Source organism: Aptenodytes patagonicus, chromosome 1, assembly GCF_965638725.1.
Source record: "Aptenodytes patagonicus chromosome 1, bAptPat1.pri.cur, whole genome shotgun sequence".
Taxonomy (NCBI): domain Eukaryota; kingdom Metazoa; phylum Chordata; class Aves; order Sphenisciformes; family Spheniscidae; genus Aptenodytes; species Aptenodytes patagonicus.
Window position 1 is genome coordinate 220,103,650 of NC_134949.1, and position 15,375 is coordinate 220,119,024.

General features: G+C 39.6%; 1 protein-coding gene across 23 annotated transcripts in view; it reads right to left on the minus strand.

Moving 5' to 3' along the window:
- The window catches only part of DLG2 (discs large MAGUK scaffold protein 2), a 1,063,600-nt gene that overhangs the window by 122,601 nt on the left and 925,624 nt on the right, over window positions 1-15,375 (minus strand). Inside the window, exon 1 of one of the 23 annotated variants that reach the window (XM_076328386.1) lies at window positions 9,991-10,265. The exons of 21 other annotated variants lie outside the window; for them this stretch is intronic. The gene's annotated coding sequence lies outside the window, so the exon portion shown is untranslated. Of the gene's footprint in view, window positions 1-4,567; window positions 4,624-9,990; window positions 10,266-15,375 lie in introns of those variants that run through there. One more of the 23 variants, XM_076328387.1, reaches the window with a different exon arrangement.

A 15,375-nucleotide genomic window follows, 5' to 3' on the forward strand; every position in this document is an offset into this window, starting at 1 on the left:
AGCCAGCTTACATTGTAAATTCCTGATGGAGGGGAGTGAAGAAGATGGTTCTCAGTTGTTCACAGTGGAAGGACGAGAGGCAATGGGCACAAATAGAAATACAGAAAATTCCATTTAACATTAGAAAAAACTTTTATTCTAAGGATTATGGGATGCAGGAACAGGTTGCCCAGAGAGTTGTGGCATCTCCATCTGTAGAGATATTCAAAACCTGACGGTACATGACCCTGAGCAATCTGCTCTTGCTGACCCTGCTAGAGCGGGGAGTGTTGGACTAGACGATCCCCCTGCCTTCCAGCCTTGACTATTCTGTGATTTTGTGAAACAACGGGTCTAATTCTCTGTGGTTATATACAGATGTAACATACAACCAAAGCTCTTTCTCCTCTTCTACTTAGAAATACAGAGCTGGTAAACCCCACTGGCAAGATAATGTATGGTTAACAACTTTGGTCCTTTAGAATGCAAAGATCATTAGAATAGATAAAATACTACACTTAGCTGTACTAGTGTCCCCTGGCTCACATTATCCTCCCTGGTGACAGTGCTGTTGAACAACTGGGTACAGCAATATAAAGGTTTAATATCCTGCTATATTTAATATCAAACACCTTGATATTGGCAGTGCCCACGGTGGCTACAGGTCTGTCAGCATTTTCAAAGCTTTATAACAGCCATAAAAACTCATGGAGTATAGAAGTGAGTCAACCAGTACTTATAATTGCTGGCATTTAGCACCAGAGATGATGACTAAGAATCTATATTTGAAATACCTGGAGTTGGTGGAGTCCAAGTACAAATCCTGGGGAAGATCAACTAAGCATTACGTTTTTGTGAATTAAATACACTGAACTGTGTGCAGCTTACTGGTTGTAGAACTTTTCAGTGAGCACTTAAAACCACATTTATTCTGCACATGCGCTACAAACGTATTCAGTTATCTTGCAAAATGAGTATTGTTTTGACTTGCTTTTCCCCGAATGCAGAATATTGCCATGTTTGGCATTCAGCTTCCTGCCCTTTCATCAGCAGAGGTGGCTGCATTTCACATTTTCAGAAAGAATGTTTAGGAAACTCCCTGGGGCATAATTTTCAATGGCAGATGTCATGTGTCTCATATGCTCAAATACAGTTTGACAGCATTTCAAATGGTCTTTCCTTTCTGCATTAACCAACCCTACAAAAATTAAGTTGAAACAAAAATTTAGGGAATTAGTATCATAAAGTCTCAGATGTTTCTCTATCAGAGAAGGAGCTTCACTAAAAAAAGGACGTCCCAAGATTATACATTAAATTTATTTTTATATGGCAGTTTATGCTATGTATCTGTATGGCAGTTTATGCAATTTATTTGAAAGAAGGCTGATATTCCAAACCACACGCTAACATAATTTACGATTATATTGCTTTTTATCCAGAAGAATCCTGATGTGTTTCACAAACTTAATGTGGTACAAACACCATATATCAATGGTATCCACCTCAAGGATGTCAGTCACAATTACAGAAGTGCTGCAAGTAAATCAAGGAACAGAACAGTGGCTAAATTAAAATGGTGCTTGATCTGCAGATTGAGTAGATTAATTTAACTACAACTTTCCCTGAAAGACTTACAGATTGTTTCAGAGTCACACTCAGCAAGAGGCATATCCACCAGAAGATGAAAGGCTGAGTCAGCCCTCACAGATGTTAACCAGAGGTTAAGGCAGACGTTGACCACGTTTGTGTTCTCAGGCTGGTCTTTGATTTGCATGGTGTTAGGTATATGCAAATGGTGTAAGCAAGATCAGAATCAGGCTCTGTATGTTTCCAGATCAGTGCTTAGGCCTTTACAATTTCCATTACTTAATTGAGTGAGTGACTTTAATATTTGAATTCAAGTTACTTGTATGTTAAACTCAAATGTCTAATTTTTGTTGGGAAAACCAGTAAATTAAATAAGTTTCTTCACTGAAAAATCAACAGTTTAGTCTAAATACAGTTTGCCAGTAGGGATACCATTTTTCAGCACAGGTATTCAAACATTAGCGTCTCCTGTCCCTCTTTTCTCCTTGCCTCAAATGACAGTTTTGGGCAACTGAAAATTGAGGGGGAGGAAAGGGAGAAGCAATGTTGCAAATGATTTGGCAACCAACAATTAAAAGGTTTTCATCAAATGTTTCCAGGTGTTGTTATTGAAACTTTCACTTTTAAGCTGCTCCATAAATCTGAAAGCTTTGCAACAATGTAGAAGAATACATTTTGTTCAGCAGTATCTATTTATGGTTTTATTTTCTGATTCTTTTTCTTTTTCATAATGATCTCTCCCTTCTACAAATATTTCTGTTTATATTCTAAAGATGACAACAGGAATAAGGAAAAAAAGAGTTTATACATATAAGCCTGAACAAACCGGACATATTTCTGGTATTTTGAACCTCACATTGAAATGAAATATCAGGTATGTTTTGCCTTCATTGTATACTTTAAAAATAACTCCTAACTATACTAAAATTCAGCGTAGTCTAGGATGTCAGGTAAGGTAACCTAACCCTGGAGAAAGGCATAAGGGGTAAAAGAAAGACAGAAGATAAAAGTGTTATTATTGTATAGATTCAAAAGAAAGCATGCCAGGTAGCTGATTAATTTTAAGTAAAACAAGTCTTAGTCATTTTTCTTCCAATGTTTCAAATCTTAAAAATACCTCCCATGATAAATAGAAACCATTAATTCTGGATCAAACTTTTTTGTTAGAACTAGTTGACAGGCCTGCAGACAACATCTACAGCCTAAGCTTGTTTCTTCCTCTATTAACCAAACGTACCAAAAATAAACTGAAACAAAAAATTTCAATGTTTCAATCTTGATAAGTCTAGGTGCCTCTTTGGCCAGCCACTGACCCACAATTTATATTTAATATCTCAAACAATTGAGGTAAAATGTTGGATTTTAAGGCTTATGAATAGTGTAGGGCAAAAGCCAGACTAATTTATGAATGGTAGATAAACCTGAACTAAAATTTACACATGCACTTCACAGTAATTCCACTAGAAAATGCATAAAAATATGCAGTCCTACCTACTTTCTGCCCTCCAGCCATTCTGCTTTTGTTATTTCATGTCACTACCATTCAATACCTATGCACTGAAATGAATTTAATAAAAACAAAGCAGAATTTATTCACATCTCTGAAAAGACAGGAGAAAGCTGACTATGAGTGTTGTCCTTTCAGCAGTCAGGTGTAAGTAGCAAGAAATGATAGAGTAAAAACAAAGGAAGGTATTTGAGTGCAAAATATTAGCACCACATAAACTCACAAAGGCCAATATGTAATTGCTACGATAAAAAGATCTGAGTTGCTCCACAAAGTTGTTTCAGGAATCTTGTAAAACTAGATCAGTCTACCATTGTAACTCAAAGCTGATAAAATTTCAACTGGAACAGAAGAAATCAAACATGATCAGGAAAAATGTAAATTACATTTAGTATTCCTGAACAATTTCCTTAATTCAAACAAGAACATTTTAGAACATCTCTAGAAAATTCTAGGGTTTTTAAGTGACAAATTGCAAAATATTGTGAAATGAAAGTAATTCCGTGCCTGGAAAACCTGTTTTGTATGTAGGAGTGCTATTTTCTCTCTGCTCTGAAACTTAGTTCTGTGTTGGATGGGTATATTTCACTGAAGTATTTAACTCTTGTGGTTGTACCTCAAAGAGGAGAAATACAGACAGCTGCTGCTAACAGCTGAATTTCACCTAATGCCACCTACTAATAATTTTACTTTGCATTTCTGAAGTACAGCCCAACCCAAAGCCAGCAGCAGCCAGTGCACACTGTCATTTCTCTATGCAACATGTATCAGAAACACCCACCCGAGAAGGGCAAGGATAGTCCACGGGACATTAAGCAGATAATAATTTTGCCCATTCGCAGTTTTCCATCTGGGATAACAGATTCCTTTCTCAAGGAATATTTTGGTAGTGGAAGACACAGATCTACTACTATAGACAAACTGAGATTAACAGTACTATAAATAAATACAGAGAGAATAAAATACCATTTACATGAAAAGATAGCGTATACTGAGGGTGATGGTATTTATGTTTATATCTTAAAACAGCTACAAGTAGGTTTTTTGAAAGAAAGCAGAGATTTTCTTAGTGAATAATACTTTTGTTACTTTTCTTAGACACCACTAGGTAGAAACATTTGCTCCTTAGTATTACTAGCTGCTCTGAATGTTTTTTCTACTCATTGTACACATTACTGAACATAGCAAAAATGCTTCTGAGAGTACAATTTACTTAAAATATAGAAATAAATAGCTATAAAAGAAAAAAACAACGACGACTAAGTGGACTGATGACAGTCTGCCTGGCTAGTTCACTCGTTCAGTTTCAGCATGTGGCTGCACACAACACAGTTCAATCAGTTCTTTATTATTTCATAATGTTAAAGGTTATTACCACAACACAAAAAAGGGATAATAGCAGGTTCTTAAATTAGCATTTGCTTAGCTCACATGCCAGTACACTAATCTCTTTCTTTAAAACCTAGCACAAATAGTATTGTAAATCATGCTTACAGAGTGGTGGTTTTCTGTTGTCTTCCAAACAAGAAACATCTCATCGGGAGTACAGTAATGAATTAGAAGGGACACACCATGTCCCACTCTGTCACTTTGCAGGTTCTTCAAACACAACACACTGACCAGTGTGATGTAAAGATGACAATAAGTCTCAGGATTTTAGAACTGTTGTCAATCCAGATTACACTCCTGCCTGGGTAAAATAATAGGAGTGTAACTAAGAAAGTATTCTGGGAATGAGGACGCAGTCTGCAGTTTTATCAGGCTGACTTTTGAGTGAGTGCATTGGTAATTCCCAAGTAGAAATATGGTGATGCCATAAGTTTTTTCCCATAGCACAAAATAAACACTGTATATTAATATTAAGCTTTAGGCCACCAACCAGTAACCTGAAGTTTGCACAGGACAGAAGACAGTACGCCACTGTTGTTTAGACAATGAATGAATCTCTTGCAGACGAGCATCGTTCCTGTTTGCATGCTGGCAAGTGGAATGACAAATGTTTTCCATCTTCGATGATTCCAGGCAAGACAGAAAACTGAAGACCAGAGGAACAGCAGATATTTAAGAGTGCTTTCAGCCTGCGATCTGATGGGATTACAGCCACTTTCATGTAGGGCTATATAAGAGGTCTCCACAGAATTTTTTTCTTCTACACATTGTCACGATATGGAAAAGATGAAAAGTGTTCAGATATCTAGAGCAATGCACAGTGACTTCCAGTGCAGCTCATTCTTGGGACATGTATCTAATACTTGCCTGCAGGATTCAGGTTGCAGGGCCTTTACAAGGGCTGATCCTGGATGTGAGTTGAATACTACACCTCTATTTATGGGCAGCTTCTCCATAGGTTGTAAGTATTCTGTGATGGAGACACAGTCATAGCAACCAGCACCCTTCTGACCATGCATGTCCCCTGAAAACATGGAGAAACTCCATCAGGCGCCGATATGAGCAGCTTGTCTCTTGAAAAGGACCCTTGACCGATACTGTTCAAGTTGTTGATCATCTAGACTACATCAAATGCCACGCAGAAAGCAGAGCATTTGTATCACTTTATTTCATTGACATCTGGCTCCTACTGATTTCTGGTGCTGAATTCTCCAGAACCAGCTCTATTACCCTGGAGCACACCCTCCTCACCTGGGAGGTTTCAAGGACAGACAGATCTGCTTGTTGTTTTAACCATCTGGCAGAAAGGAAGGTGCAGGGGTTATGCACCTTGCTTTTACTTTTATTTTTTCCCACAGCAAAGACTACTTACATTAAAAGCTCCTTTTTTTCTTTAACATTAGTGTAATGCATCCAGATGCCAAGACACTGAGAGCCACTAAACAAACCAAGCAATTGCATTCACAAACAAATTAAACTTAGCATTTATGAGATGTATTTTGCTTACAAGTAAATCTTCCATTGTTTTTATAACTTGAATATCCTCTCCTGCTTGTACAATCATACAAGATCTAAAAAAATCTCGTCTGCAGGATTAGGCCTTTGCATGTATTTCACTCCCAACACAAAGAACAGACCAACATCAAAGAGCATGTTGTGTTTATGAACACATTCTCTCTCTCCTTCAGTTGCCAAATTTGTTCCTTTCATGCACTGAGTGTTTGATAATCCTTTAAAATGGTGTTTCTCTGCCTGTCTATCTGGACATACAGAAAACCCTACTGTTTTTCATTGACACATTTTCATGTTCTTGGCAGCCCTGCGGAGAAGGACTTGGGGGTACTGGTGGATGAAAAGCTGGACATGAGCCAGCAATGTGCGCTCGCAGCCCAGAAGGCCAAGCGTATCCTGGGCTGCATCCAAAGCAGCGTGGCCAGCAGGTCGAGGGAGGTGATTCTGCCCCTCTGCTCTGCTCTGGTGAGACCCCACCTGCAGTACTGCGTCCAGCTCTGGAGCCCTCAGCATAAGGAAGACACGGACCTGTTGGAGCAGGTCCAGAAGAGGGCCACGAAAATGATCAGGGGGATGGAACACCTCTCCTGTGAAGAAAGGCTGAGAGACTTGGGGTTGTTCAGCCTGGAGGAGAGAAGGCTTTGGGGAGACCTTATTGCAGCCTATCAGTACTTAAAGGGGGCTTATAAAAAAGATGGCGGCAAACTTTTCAGCAGGGCCTGTTGCAACAGGACAAGGGGGAATGGCTTTAAACTAAAGGGGGGTAGATTTAGACTAGATATAAGGAAGAAGTTTTTTACGCTGAGGGTGTTGAAATGCTGGCACAGGTTGCCCAGAGAGGTGGTGGATGCCCCATCCCTGGAAACCTTCAAGGTCAGGTTGGACGGGGCTCTGAGCAACCTGCTCTAGTGGAAGATGTCCCTACCTGGGGCAGGGGGGTTGGACTAGATGACCTTTAGAGGTCCCTTCCAACCCAAACTATTCTATGATTCTATCTTTTATTATGTTCTGTCTCTTCCCTGTCACAAAGTTACGTTGGCTATTCCCAACATTGAGGATACTACATGTCTAACCTATCATTCCAACCCATTTTTCCACTGAAGGACTTCCCCCTGAAAGCACATCACTATGATTGCCAGTGTCTGTACGGCTTTGTTTCACACCCATCATGCCTACTGAATTCAAATCTGAGAATGCTGCAAAATAGCTTGCAATGTCACTTTATCACTCTTCAATAAAAGGTAAGAAGAGATTTAATATACAGTTAATAGTTTTCAATTCTATGCACTAGAGCTTTCTGTACTTGAGACTCAGTATTATAAATGTATTCCTTTCTTTAAAAGTATAGTTTGTTTGTGTACATGTGTGCTTGAAAGAGGAAAATAGAGGTGTTACAGGCACACAAATGTGAGTTTGCACACTGCTGCTGCAATCTCCAGTCACTTTTGACACAGACAAAAAGCACGGTCGCACAACTACACAGTCACACATTAGCTATATGTACTGCAAACTGAAAAATAACTCCCCAAAGTGTAATGCTGGGTTATCCAATACCCTATTTCACCAAAAATGTCGACCATCAGCTGCCATGGGACTTCACAGCAAACCTGAAGGTCACTAGACCTCAGGTATTTCAGACCAAATTAAAAAGAAAAAAAGTTCGATTCCAAAGCTGAGGACTTTTATCAAGATGTTTTCCCCCAGGCATCTATATTTCATATGAGAGGTAATCTGAACATAGGTGCCTTGGCTGGTTTCAGCTGTAACCAAAAGGCAAAAGCTGAGAAAGACTCCTCTTGGAGAGCAGATTTCTGCTACTCGAGAGTGCTATGCATCAACCCTAAAATATTATCTCTATTCAGAAATGAATAGGAACCCAACATACTTCTTGGAGTTGTGGTGTAGTGCGTTTCCAGCAGGATGTACCACTGACCACACAGACGGCTGTTACTGGACCAACACTCCTGGACTGACCACAAAGGAGCAGTAGGCACGCACCCAGGATTAAAAGTGATTTTTGCCACGTCCTCTGGCTATTTTCCATTTGGTTGGCCTCAGTCTTATCTGGACCGAACTTCAAGAAACTGGTCTCATCTGTGCCCAAGCCTCCATCCCACTGCCTGCAGACTGAACTAGTTGGTAGCTTGATTTATTGCGTTACAACAAATAGTGAGTCTGGAGCTCTGGTGCCCACAAGAGCCTTGTGCCCATAGCATAACTTTCTCCTTTTAGGGTTGCTTTTCCTGTCCTAATTTATACTTCCTCAGTTACAGTACATACATTTACATGGTTAATGTTCAGATTGCTGAGATTACACCATAGTGATGCATGCAATATAAATGCCTAGACAGATGGATGCAATATCACAGATTTCTGAAAGGAGGAGAACTTGCAAAGCCAGAAGCTCACACTTCAAGAAATCTCATTTGCTAGCACAGGGGTCACTGAAAATAGATCTGAATGCTTAAAAAGCAGCGAAATACTCTTAGATAAAGCACTGCTGACAAAGGTATATACTCTTTCCTAGAAATAGGCTCTAGTCTGTTAGGCTGCCAGGAAATGATCTTCTCAAGAAATTCTGATTTTTTCAAATTTATGATTTATAAAGAGTAAGTGCAAATCTGTTCCACAAAGGAAGTCTGTGGCAAAAGCCACTTTGCCACTTTTCCTCTTTAAATAAAAAATGATGCTAAAATGAGACACCTTATTAATTAAAACAGGATCTGTCCTGCAGCTGCGATGCTTCACATATAACTCACAGAACAGGTTATTTCTAAATAAGAAGTCACAATACAAGTTTAAATGACTACAGAGTAAACAGTTTGGATTGATACCAGATGAGAGGTCTCTGGAAGAGTGTGTCTCTCTCCAATTACTAATAATACAGCAATAAGACAACAGGTGCTGTTTTGCCAAGCCCTCTTGATATTTTGACAAAACAAACTTGCCTCTCCAACCCACAGAGAAAAAAAAAAAAAAGGAACAGGCACAGAGAGAGAGGAGCAACGACTGCCCCTTTGATAATACTGCTACTGATCAAAGGAAAAGTAAAATTGTCACTCATGACCACCTGCCTCTCCTGCGGAGGGATACAGGTATTGTACGGCACTGCTAATATTTCAGTTTCATAAACTCTGCTTTTCAATTCCTTTCTGTTTAAAACAACGACAAAAAAAATTGCTGGCTTACTGATCTTTAAAGGTTACTGGCAAGATAATGTGGACAGATATTAAAGGAACTTGCTTGAAAAGATATAGATGTTGTAATGAAGCAAGTGATAATTAGAGCAAAGAATCTAAAGCTGGTGAAAATCAAAGAGAAATGCATACGTTATAGGAAATGTACCTTTCCCTGCCTAGCAGTGCTATATCATGTATCCCACAGTTTGTTTCAAAGTCTCCCTTTGCCTTTCCTCTTACACATATTTCAGCACTGTTGTTATGCAAGATGGGGAATCATTCATTTTAATGTGATACTAAGCATATTACCACAAAAACAGAGAGAGGCTACCATTTTACTGATTATCTAATTAAAAAGCTCTACAATATAAATTCTTTGCAGCCCCTCGCTGCACACAAAAGATTTAATGCTGCATCTGAAAAGCCACATGTGCATAAAAGCAAAGAATTTGTAAATGCTTCTGATTTTAGCTTTTTCTTTTTCTTCCTCTTGTTACAAAAGCCACAGCTATCACTCTCTTTAACCGCTAATAAAAGCAATTTAACGACAGGTAGATTTGCTGGTTTGTAGCTTCTTTGAACCCCCAACACACTCACTAAAGGAAAGTAACTTTATCTAGAAAAGAGATCCTCGCAGCACTATGGTGAATAATTCATCATTGCATTTTTCTTTTAATCTCATTTTGTGCCAGTAACGTACACAACTTAAAATATTGCAAAATCTAAAACCAACCACAGACAAGGACTTCCAGCAGCAAAATACACATAAAACTAGCAGGCAGGTTTCCCCAGCTTATATAATAACAGCTTTAGCTCAACAGAACCCCCATCACTCACCGAGGACTGAATTCACTTGAACAGAAGCAGAGCCCAGTCACCAAATGCAGCTTCGCAGGACTCTTAATGCGAGATGCTCCTGTCTGCTGTTCAGTTCACACTTGCCTTTATAACTAAGCCAACCAACAACATTCAGTTGCTGAACCTGATGAATTATAAAACGGTAGCTCCCAGACTCTCATATTTTACATCACAGGGGGTGGTCATCCAGCATACACACTGCCTGTGTACATATATTCCGCTATAACTCATCCTGATAAACACATCAGTGCTGGCAGCAGTGACAGTAATTGGTGCTCAGGATGTACAAGCACAAACCAATAGAGCACACTCCCACCTTCTGCTCTGTGCAACATCTCTACCTGTCAATCACTGCACCTTGTTAAGGTGGAATGATCAACTGCACTTCAGGGGAAAAGCAAAACTCAGAGGAGCAACATCTACCTTATATGAATTCTTCACTTAAACATTTCTTAACACAGTAGTAAATGTAGCTTCAATCTCTTCTAGATACAGTTTTCATGATTTTTTTTTTAAATTTTCATAAAATCTTCCCTTCTTAAAGACACAGTTCTTGTTTAGTGACTAACACACAGTTCATAACTTCCACTATCATGAATGGAAATTATTCAGGCAAATTCCATGGACATTAGCAAGAATAACCTAAAAGCATTACTTCAGGCAGAATGACTGTTAAAAGCAATATACTTGTTAGGTGAAATTATGTGTACATTTTAAAAGCCCCTTAAAAATGCTGATAGGTTTTAAGAATGTCCTCTAAGTTATAAATATGTATTTGTAATGCTCTTCACTTCTCTAATGCTTTCTTTTTTCCATATGCTTGCATTGTTTTTAAGGTAAACATATAGATAGAAAATAAAGGAATCAAACAGCTAAAACTTAGACCCATTAATACAATCAATTAAACTAAACATTTTCAAATGGGATTAATTACAGCAATAGCAATCACAATTGTTGCACATGCCACAAATTAACACTCACAGTTAGCCCCTAACAAGCAAAACTGGTTATGGCATTGGTAATACACAGCCAGGAGTCAGTCACTGGAAAGGGGTTTGTATGGCAAGTGTTTTACCATGGAGCAGAAGTTGCTCTTGCAGAGCTGAGTTCCAGGAATTTTGTATGTGTTTTACAGAAACTCAACGCTATTTGTACGAGCGCAGAGTGTAAATGAATGCTTTATTCGGGATGATTTTGTATTTCTACATCACTGGTGACAACTCTCAGAGGGCTCCAAATGGAGCCCGAACTTGATCTAGTTACTTTCATTCCCCATGCCTGCAAAACTCTCCCAACATTTGGTACCACGACGAAAGGTTGTGCTTGGGAAGGTGAGCACAGTTGTGTGAGCGGTTGTGCATTGCCGCGATGCTTTTCCATGAACAACTGGGCTGAGGAATGCAAATGAAGCCTGCGCCGGCAGCCCCAGGCAGAAACCCAACCCTTCTCACCATCTGGACTGACTGATGTGCGTCACGATGTGGGAACAGGGTGTTGCATTTCATGCATAGCAAAAGCAAGTCCTATATATATCCCTTTTCTCCTGTCCTCAGCTGCTTGTTCCCCCCCATTCTTCATTTGTCTGTGTGTTCAGCACCTTCACTCTCCGAGAAAAAAATTCACTAAAGGCCAGAGGCACGAGCAGCATTTCTGCATGTGCTACTGGCTCTTACTATAGTGGCTTGTACGAAATAAAAGCTGTATACAGTTGGGTGGCACAATGTAGGGGAGATATATCAGGACTTAATCAGAGTAATGGTTTTGATGTCTCTGTCTTTCTCAGAGGAAAGGGCAGCTGAGATCCAATAATTGGATTCTCCAGTGATGCTGATTGGGAATAATCCAATATGGGCAGAAAATATTCCAAATGACAGCCCCTGGCTCATCGAGAAGCAGCAAAAAGATCTGTGCCGCTGGATTTGCCTTATAAAGCCAAATTGTATTCTCAGGGGTTTACACATTTCACTTGCAAATTATGGAGGTTCTCTACAATGGCCCAAGCACAACAGTTTGTTGTCTTGTGCACTAATTAGGGTTTTCTGACCTGTTTTTCATAAAAGACAGGTTTCAAACTATATGTGCCAGAATGCCCTAAATGGCATCTATTTTCCTTTTGTTTTGCCTTAACGATTCAGGTTTGAAGAGGCTTCCCAAGAATCTACGTAAACATGACACTCATTTATAATAATTTGCTGCAGTGTGATTAAGACATAAGCGATGCTTGATGAATCTCCTTGACCAATATAACATTTACCCTAAAATTCAGCTCACATTTACTGAAGTACAGGTTTGTAAAACTGACCAATATCACAATACCGTAAGACACTGCAAGATTTCATAGCTCTGTGTAGGTGGCATGCATAAACCACAGTCTGTGGTATTACACAAGAGCCATGATTCCAAGAAAAATTGCTACCCCATTTCACACTTACTTGCAATTTTTATTTAGCTAGCCTGGCTTCCACGTTACCTTTCCATGGGAAATATTTCATAGCTGATACCGCCATAATATTGAGCAGTGGTGCTCTGTAAAACTGCTACCTTCTTGGTGAATGGATACACTCATCGCACAACCCATGGCCTCGGGGCTCTGTTCATACATTCTGGTGCAGAGTGTGAGATTTCACATTTGAACTTTCTCACTTCACTGACAGGTGGGTGAAAATCCCATATGGCTGCCAGATTTCTGTATACCTACATATATAGTATGTATTTTTAAGGCATTTGTAACAAACACATTTGGTATTGACTTTGAGGTTCTTTGCTTCAAGCTGCAAACTAGAAATGATCTAAAAATGAAAAAAAAGACAAAAGTGTTCCCATTTGCTGCCGAAACATGGCTTCTTTCTTCCCTAGTCATGTGGTCTATATTGACTATACATCATAGATACCCTATCTGCTATCTAAAGTGAGCACACAGATCACTGGGGAAAATCAGGGCATTCAGCTGGAATAACAAGAGTAGCTACCTTTTCCGCTCAAGAAGCAGCTAAGGAAACTTCAAATTAAGAGTAACTACAGGCAGATTTGACACTATCAAGACCATGAATTAGCTAGTACAATTAACTCGCATCCCAGTGAAGCAAAACTAGATCTCCAGGATCTCCACAGCGTGGACCCAGAGTTCCAGGTGACTAAATGTGCACCAACAGAGATAATTTCCAGGCTACGCCAGATGGTACGGATGATCAGTACACTGGTCAGTAATTCTTGCCACGTGGCCTAGAAGTCATCAAGCAAACTAAGGAGATGTTTATTCAGTACCTTGCATTTAGCAGTTATGCTCTTCAATTCCTTTAGTGAATTTTGTCAGATTTACACTGGCTAAAGGAAATGCTCTTTCATCTGGTACCTGTTGATGGCACTGTCAGAGAGTGTCACTAAAGCAAAGGGCCCAGCAGGATTTTAAAAAGCCCTGGGCATTTATCAGACAATAGCATCCAGAAGTGCAGTGCTAAGAAGAAAGCTAAGCTTTCCAGTGATCAGGGGATCTAAAAAACCTTTGTTTCTTATGGATGTTTCTCCTTTGACCTCAGACTCAACCCACTGCTCTGCCTCAATCTGCAACATTTCACAACAGCCCAGCTTGTGAAATGTTTTAATGAATTTAATTGCCACAGCAAGGCAATGGAGTAATTCATTTCCTCTCAGTGTTGCACACTTGCAATTCCATGTAAGAACAGTTTTTAAATAGAGTTTCAGTTTCTAATATTAATCCTCATAAGTACAAACGAATAAAACTGTATATTTAGATTAATTAATAAATTAGCTGGCACAAGGCTTTGAAGATGTAAAGGACTGTACAAGTGCTATTACTATAATAATATTTTTCTGAATTACAATACTTTTCTTCCACAAGTGACATCTTTTTTGCTGCAAGTACAGAGTGCAAGTTCAAGTCTCCTTTTTGAATGAGGACTGTGTTTGAAAAAATACAGAAAAAAAGAGAATTAAAGAGGATATTCAGCTAGGTCTGAATGAACAGACACCCAAGACAGCAATTCTGATTGATCAAGGGCAATGACAAGAACTTGCTTTGCTAGTTAGGAAGGCTGAACTCTCTTAATGGTGGCTTCATAGTCTCAAGAATATGAATGATCTTATCAATAATAAAGAAGAGCTGCTAAAAGAAAGGAACGCCAGATGGCACTTTCCCTAGGTCCTCTGGAGAGGCTGCCTGGATTTCATTTGAAAAGCCTTTTATAGCACCCCATGAACCTGGAATACTACAGCAGCCCATTTAAAAGCCAGCGGATATCTCAGGAGCAGTCTGAGACTTCATACAAATGCTGATTTTCTTTATGGCTTAGACTGGGTCCGCTGGTTAAAAGAACTGAGAAACTTGGATTATATAGTTCAGCATCCAAATTGGTTTTTTTTGTTGTTGTCTGGACTTTCATTTTCCCTTTGACCCTGTGTTTCCCATTGTTTTCTTTCTGCTGTTTCCTTTTAAATGAGTTAAAGTTATCCAAAGCTCGATACTCAAATCCAAAACAAATCATAAAGGACTTACTAACTCCAAGAGCTGGAAAAGTAGCTCAAGATCCACTTTTTATTAGGTAAAAGATTGGATTTCAACAGCAAACCAGACAAGCGTCTTCTACACATCTTTTACACAAGCAGAAGGTCCCACAGTCAACTCCTTATAAGCCTGGTGTGGGGAGCAAATGAGTTAACAGCTTTGTATGGCAAAGAATGGTGGAGCGACATGAAGATCCTCCTGCGATTCGCAGTCTAACTCTGCGTGCACTCTGTGGTGGGAGGAGTAGGTGGCTGATTTGGGGAAGAAATACAGCACAGGAATGATACACTTGACTCCTCTGAGGATGGTGATGAAAATCTGTCAGCTTGGCATAGTCCTTCACGTTACCTACAGCAATTACTGACGTGTGGAGAAAGTAACAGCTCTACAGACATCACGGTAAGAGGCACGGTATGTGCAGTGGAGAAAGCAGATCTGCTTCACTGAAGAAGCCCATGGCAGTGCTGCAAGGGGCTATCCATGGAAAGGGACACAAGATGAGCACACAGAACAGTCTTCATGAGAAAACTGTGAAATTCAGGCCTGCATTTGTGGTAGATTGCAAAAAAATAAGAGGCATAGTCTGAGGATGCCTTCTGCACTGATTGTGACAGTGAGCTAGCACAGGAATCAATACGCACACACTTTTAGACTAAGTTTTCCCCTCCTACAGTTCTCTTTCAGGAAAGAAAATTTGAAGCCTGGATGACTAACTACAATGCAGATGGCAGAGCAATGTAGAGATACCCATGCTAGCTCCAAATGAACTAGCTTAGATGACACCATGAGTGAATTTAACCTACTCATATTGAACTCCACGGTTATGCTGTTCCTGGAGCCTG